Source organism: Culex quinquefasciatus, chromosome 3 (assembly GCF_015732765.1).
Source record: "Culex quinquefasciatus strain JHB chromosome 3, VPISU_Cqui_1.0_pri_paternal, whole genome shotgun sequence".
Taxonomy (NCBI): domain Eukaryota; kingdom Metazoa; phylum Arthropoda; class Insecta; order Diptera; family Culicidae; genus Culex; species Culex quinquefasciatus.
This window is the reverse complement of record NC_051863.1, coordinates 84,378,028-84,385,845: the sequence shown is the minus strand read 5'-3', so window position 1 is coordinate 84,385,845 and position 7,818 is coordinate 84,378,028.

Sequence of the window (7,818 nt, the reverse complement as noted above, 5' to 3'; positions counted from 1 at the left end):
TAGTCGTGCTTATGATTGAGTTTCTAGGCAATCTGAATAAATGTGTAAATTTAGTACAAGTAGTTCAAGAATGGAGATTTTTATAGGAATTTCAGTCTATTTCAAGAGCAATGAGTTGAGCTGTAATTGGCTTGCTCCCGTATTGCCTCATATTCGTGATTATGATTGAGTTTCTTGGGAATCTGAATAAATGTGTAAATTTAGTACAAGTAGTTCAAGAATGGAGATTTTTAAAGGAATTTCAGTCTATTTCAAAAGCAATGAGTTGAGATGTAATTGGCTTGATACCGTATTGCCTCATATTCGTGATTATGATTGAGTTTCTTGGGAATCTGAATAAATGTGTAAATTTAGTACAAGTAGTTCAAGAATAGAGATTTTTAAAGGAATTTCAGTCTATTTCAAAAGCAATGAGTTGAGATGTAATTGGCTTGATACCGTATTGCCTCATATTCGTGTTTATGATTGAGTTTCTAGGGAATCTGAATAAATGTGTAAATTTAGTACAAGTTGTGCAAGAATGAGGATTTTTGAAGAAATTTCAGTCTATTTCAAGAGCAATGAGTTGAGATGTCATTGGCTTGCTACCATATTGCCTCATATTCGTGCTTATGATTGAGTTTCTTGGGAATCTGAATAAATTTGTAAATTTAGTACAAGTTGTGCAAGAATGAGGATTTTTGAAGAAATTTCAGTCTATTTCAAGAGCAATGAGTTGAGATGTAATTGGCTTGATACCGTATTGCCTCATAGTCGTGCTTATGATTGAGTTTCTAGGCAATCTGAATAAATGTGTAAATTTAGTACAAGTAGTTTAAGAATGGAGATTTTTATAGGAATTTCAGTCTATTTCAAGAGCAATGAGTTGAGATGTAATTGGCTTGCTCCCGTATTGCCTCATATTCGTGCTTATGATTGAGATTCTTGGGAATCTGAATAAATGTGTAAATTTAGTACAAGTAGTTCAAGAATGGAGATTTTTAAAGAAATTTCAGTCTATTTCAAGAGCAATGAGTTGAGATGTAATTGGCTTGCTACCGTATTGCCTCATATTCGTGCTTATGATTGAGTTTCTTGGGAATCTGAACAAATGTGTAAATTTAGTACAAGTTGTGCAAGAATGAGGATTTTTGAAGAAATTTCAGTCTATTTCAAGAGCAATGAGTTGAAATGTAATTGGGTTGATACCGTATTGCCTCATAGTCGTGCTTATGATTGAGTTTCTTGGGAATCTGAATAAATGTGTAAATTTAGTACAAGTTGTGCAAGAATGAGGATTTTTAAAGAAATTTCAGTCTATATCAAGAGCAATGAGTTGAGATGTAATTGGCTTGCTACCGTATTGCCTCATATTCGTGCTTATGATTGAGATTCTTGGGAATCTGAATAAATGTGTAAATTTTGTACAAGTAGTTCAAGAATGGAGATTTTTGAAGAAATTTCAGTCTATTTCAAGAGCAATGAGTTGAGATGTAATTGGCTTGCTACCGTATTGCCTCATATTCGTGCTTATGATTGAGTTTCTTGGGAATCTGAACAAATGTGTAAATTTAGTACAAGTTGTGCAAGAATGAGGATTTTTTGAAGAAATTTCAGTCTATTTCAAGAGCAATGAGTTGAAATGTAATTGGGTTGATACCGTATTGCCTCATAGTCGTGCTTATGATTGAGTTTCTAGGCAATCTGAATAAATGTGTAAATTTAGTACAAGTAGTTCAAGAATGGAGATTTTTAAAGAAATTTCAGTCTATTTCAAGAGCAATGAGTTGAGCTGTAATTGGCTTGCTCCCGTATTGCCTCATATTCGTGATTATGATTGAGTTTCTTGGGAATCTGAATAAATGTGTAAATTTAGTACAAGTAGTTCAAGAATGGAGATTTTTAAAGGAATTTCAGTCTATTTCAAAAGCAATGAGTTGAGATGTAATTGGCTTGATACCGTATTGCCTCATATTCGTGATTATGATTGAGTTTCTTGGGAATCTGAATAAATGTGTAAATTTAGTACAAGTAGTTCAAGAATGGAGATTTTTAAAGGAATTTCAGTCTATTTCAAAAGCAATGAGTTGAGATGTAATTGGCTTGATACCGTATTGCCTCATATTCGTGTTTATGATTGAGTTTCTAGGGAATCTGAATAAATGTGTAAATTTAGTACAAGTTGTGCAAGAATGAGGATTTTTGAAGAAATTTCAGTCTATTTCAAGAGCAATGAGTTGAGATGTAATTGGCTTGCTACCGTATTGCCTCATATTCGTGCTTATGATTGAGTTTCTTAGGAATCTGAATAAATTTGTAAATTTAGTACAAGTTGTGCAAGAATGAGGATTTTTGAAGAAATTTCAGTCTATTTCAAGAGCAATGAGTTGAGATGTAATTGGCTTGATACCGTATTGCCTCATAGTCGTGCTTATGATTGAGTTTCTAGGCAATCTGAATAAATGTGTAAATTTAGTACAAGTAGTTTAAGAATGGAGATTTTTATAGGAATTTCAGTCTATTTCAAGAGCAATGAGTTGAGCTGTAATTGGCTTGCTCCCGTATTGCCTCATATTCGTGATTATGATTGAGTTTCTTGGGAATCTGAATAAATGTGTAAATTTAGTACAAGTAGTTCAAGAATGGAGATTTTTAAAGGAATTTCAGTCTATTTCAAAAGCAATGAGTTGAGATGTAATTGGCTTGATACCGTATTGCCTCATATTCGTGATTATGATTGAGTTTCTTGGGAATCTGAATAAATGTGTAAATTTAGTACAAGTAGTTCAAGAATGGAGATTTTTAAAGGAATTTCAGTCTATTTCAAAAGCAATGAGTTGAGATGTAATTGGCTTGATACCGTATTGCCTCATATTCGTGTTTATGATTGAGTTTCTAGGGAATCTGAATAAATGTGTAAATTTAGTACAAGTTGTGCAAGAATGAGGATTTTGAAGAAATTTCAGTCTATTTCAAGAGCAATGAGTTGAGATGTAATTGGCTTGCTACCGTATTGCCTCATATTCGTGCTTATGATTGAGTTTCTTAGGAATCTGAATAAATTTGTAAATTTAGTACAAGTTGTGCAAGAATGAGGATTTTTGAAGAAATTTCAGTCTATTTCAAGAGCAATGAGTTGAGATGTAATTGGCTTGATACCGTATTGCCTCATAGTCGTGCTTATGATTGAGTTTCTAGGCAATCTGAATAAATGTGTAAATTTAGTACAAGTAGTTTAAGAATGGAGATTTTTATAGGAATTTCAGTCTATTTCAAGAGCAATGAGTTGAGATGTAATTGGCTTGCTCCCGTATTGCCTCATATTCGTGCTTATGATTGAGATTCTTGGGAATCTGAATAAATGTGTAAATTTAGTACAAGTAGTTCAAGAATGGAGATTTTTAAAGAAATTTCAGTCTATTTCAAGAGCAATGAGTTGAGATGTAATTGGCTTGCTACCGTATTGCCTCATATTCGTGATTATGATTGAGTTTCTTGGGAATCTGAATAAATGTGTAAATTTAGTACAAGTTGTGCAAGAATGAGGATTTTTGAAGAAATTTCAGTCTATTTCAAGAGCAATGAGTTGAAATGTAATTGGGTTGATACCGTATTGCCTCATAGTCGTGCTTATGATTGAGTTTCTTGGGAATCTGAATAAATGTGTAAATTTAGTACAAGTAGTTCAAGAATGGAGATTTTTAAAGAAATTTCAGTCTATTTCAAGAGCAATGAGTTGAGATGTAATTGGCTTGCTACCGTATTGCCTCATATTCGTGCTTATGATTGAGTTTCTTGGGAATCTGAACAAATGTGTAAATTTAGTACAAGTTGTGCAAGAATGAGGATTTTTGAAGAAATTTCAGTCTATTTCAAGAGCAATGAGTTGAAATGTAATTGGGTTGATAACGTATTGCCTCATAGTCGTGCTTATGATTGAGTTTCTTGGGAATCTGAATAAATGTGTAAATTTAGTACAAGTAGTTCAAGAATGGAGATTTTTAAAGAAATTTCAGTCTATTTCAAGAGCAATGAGTTGAGATGTAATTGGCTTGATACCGTATTGCCTCATAGTCGTGCTTATGATTGAGTTTCTAGGCAATCTGAATAAATGTGTAAATTTAGTACAAGTAGTTCAAGAATGGAGATTTTTAAAGAAATTTCAGTCTATTTCAAGAGCAATGAGTTGAGATGTAATTGGCTTGCTACCGTATTGCCTCATATTCGTGCTTATGATTGAGTTTCTTGGGAATCTGAATAAATGTGTAAATTTAGTACAAGTTGTGCAAGAATGAGGATTTTTGAAGAAATTTCAGTCTATTTCAAGAGCAATGAGTTGAGATGTAATTGGCTTGATACCGTATTGCCTCATAGTCGTGCTTATGATTGAGTTTCTTGGGAATTTGAATAAATGTGTAAATTTAGTACAAGTAGTTCAAGAATTGAAATTTTGAAAGAAATTTCAGTCTATTTCAAAAGCAATGAGTTGAGATGTAATTGGCTTGATACCGTATTGCCTCATATTCGTGCTTAGGATTGAGTTTTAAGGAAATCTGGGGAAATGTGTAAATTTAGTACAAGTAGTTCAAGAATGGAGATTTTTAAAGGAATTTCAGTCTATTTCAAGAGCAATGAGTTGAGATGTAATTGGCTTGATACCGTATTGCCTCATATTCGTGCTTATGATTGAGTTTTTAGGAAATCTGGAGAAATGTGTGAATTTAATATCAATATCGCAAAAGTGGAAAACAATGAATTTTTATGCAATTTATGATAATTATCTTATTTGAAATAATAACAGTGGATTTTTTTTGTCTAATTTTATTTGAGCGTTACAACACAACAAAACAAAAGAAAAAAAAACATATTAAAGAAATTAAAAAGAGTAGTGGCAAGGGAGATTGTAGGGAATGAGTTGTGCTAATGTGAAATAAAAGAAACCGAAAATAATAAGGAAAAGGTAAATGCAAAATAATTAAATAAAGTTCGACTTTTTGTTTGGTCAAACCTTCTTTACTCAAATTTGGGTAGAATGCCTAGAAGAATGAGTTGCGTTCGATAAAGGTGAGAACAAGATTGTCCGTTCGACGCAGTGGTGAACGCAGAACGCTGTGCCAGTTCGATTTTTCCATCAACTGTCAGTCGAACAATCTGCAGAGGTTGCTTTGTTCAATGGTCGATGACTGGCAGGCTATGATGACAGGCGCAAAATTTTGCGTTTGCGTTCAGTCCTGACGGACAATCTTGTTCTTACCTTAAGAATTACATTAAACTTTTGAATGAGTTGTCGCGTTTCAGCGTGCATGGTTGAATTTTGACAGCTGCTTGCTCGAGAACGACAGTCATTTGACGAACGCGAAAAGAGTAGGATGTACGCGAGAAATCGAGAGGTGGATTTTGAAAAAAATAAACTGTTTTGTTTTGTTCCGTCACCACAGCATTCATTCGGCCAAATTGCGATCTTGGCTCGGAGGAATTTTACTAAGTCACGGAAAGTGAAAAGCTTCCACCGGGTGGCAGCCACATCAATCCTTTCTCGGATGCGGCCATCAAGGACTGACAATCTACGGTCTGGTCCCCTCAACTCACGGCAAATGAGAAGCTTGCGCCAGATAGCAGCCAGTTAACACTAGAGATCCTTAATAGGGAGACTGGTCGAAGTGAATTTGACGTACCCAAACAGACACGAGTTTGACGTATCCAAACGAGCATTTGCCTTTACGCCCAGCAAAACTTATCAGTGTTGCCAAGCTCAAAACATACGTTGCCAGATCGATTTAGCCAGCTTAGACCAGTCTCCCTATTTAGGGTCTCTAGTTAACACCCCACTCAACCACGACTAGTGAGATCAGGCCGTCTCAGATGTGGCCAGCAAGGAGGGCAATTCGCCGAGCAGCAGCTCAAAATCCACGGGTTGAACATCCCCCCTCTCCCTCATCAACTCAAGACAACCGAGCGTCGGATGGCAGCTAGATCAAACCGACCCGGATGTGGCCAGTAGAAGAACGATCCACCGAGAAGCAGCTCAAGATCTACGGAATGGTGCTCGACGTGTTGTATTCCTCACTGGCTACATCCGTTCTGTTCTGGCTGGCACCCGGCATAAGCTTTTCATTTGCCGTGAGTTGAGGGCAGCAAACCGTAGATCTTCTGCTGCTGGTTGGCGGACGTCCCTACCTTTATGGCCGCATCCAGAAAGGCTTGATCTGACTGCCACCCAGCGAAACCTTTTCACTTGCCGTGAGTTGAAGACTCGTCCACTTGTCGACTGTCGGGGCCACTTGTCCTCTTCGTCGGCCAAATCCGGAACGTTCTGAACCGACATTTTTCCGGCAAGATTGCAAATCTTTGCTCGGAGGATTTTGTTTTCTCGGTTTCGGGACCAAGTTGCCTGCGGGTATGGGGCAGGGGTGCCACAAATACAGATTTATCTGTATTTTACAGATTTTGAGGTTATGAGGTCATACAGAATCTGTATATAAAGAAATACAGATTTTAAGAAAAACATACAGATATACAGATTTTCCCGATTTTTTATTTAAATCAAATAATTTTAATTCTTTAAATATTGTTTTTTTTTCAATTGCTGGATGAGCCCAAACATTAAATTTTAGATTGTATAGCATTTTTATGCATTAAAAAACAATTAAGAATATTTTCAATTCAATTCAATTGGTGTTTATTAGAATTTAACAGTTCTGCTCCAGGATGTTACATTTGCAATTCAGGGATTTGGAGAACCTTTCAACTGAGATCAATTCATAAGCCTTTACAGGGAGGGTACATGTTTCTAAGTTTAGATGTTGCTAGCTGCATGCTCTTTTAGGGAAAATAAATTTTGAGAAAAAACCCTAGATCTATGTTTGGCCGTGGGCTTTGATGATGAAAGCTAGTCTTAAAGTCTTTACGCTTAGGGATGATAAGATTGGTTTTCCCAGGTCCTGTGGGTCGTCAGGACTTTGGCAGCCCTACGGCGCGAGCCTCCGGGTGGCGGATGGAGGATAAAGGGATGAGTTAACTGGAGTGACAGGCTGCAAGGGATCCGGATCCTCAGCAGTCTTCAAAACAGTAAGCTATCCTATGGGCATTGCTTACAAAGATGTTCTCTTAAGAACAAAACGACCTCTTTGAAGAAAAGCGCTCACGCGGACCGGATCATCACTCGATGGAAAGTGCTTTTACTCTGTAGTACTAGCGCGAGTACTCACAAGATAAGCTACGTTGCGAGATGATATTATTTTCTTTTCATTGTAAAAATGCTTAGCTTTTGAAGGCCCTGGGCATGAGTAGAGATCTCAACGCCGTTAGCAATGTTGGCTTAAAAATAAAATTCATTGGATAATATCACCCTCCCCCCAGCCAACATTTTTGCCATGCGAAGCGGGCCTCTAACACTGTGTCTAGGTAACACCTAGCTAGGAGCGATCAGTGGACAAACACAAGAGGTGATCCCAGGGTCGATTAGGAGTTCATGAAGCAAATTAGTCGTCTCCCACCCCTTTTAAATTGAAAATGAACTCTGAAACCAGCGTCTACTCACAACAACAGAAACCGAGGCCTCTTCTAGGCATTCTAGGGTCTAAATTACTGCTTGCCATACAATTTTGAAATCAATGATTAGAGTATTTGGGATAATTATTTTCAACATTACAATATTTATCTGTTTGTTATCTCCACATTACTTTCTATAACAGGTTTTAAAAAGAATACTTTCTGTTGTTACATAAGCCTTTTGCTTGTTCAACAGACAATTTAGAAATGTTAGGTGTTAAGCGGAATTAAGCTAGACCATTTAGAAATTTAGAAGTGCATTTAGGTTTAGGCACACTTATTTTAACC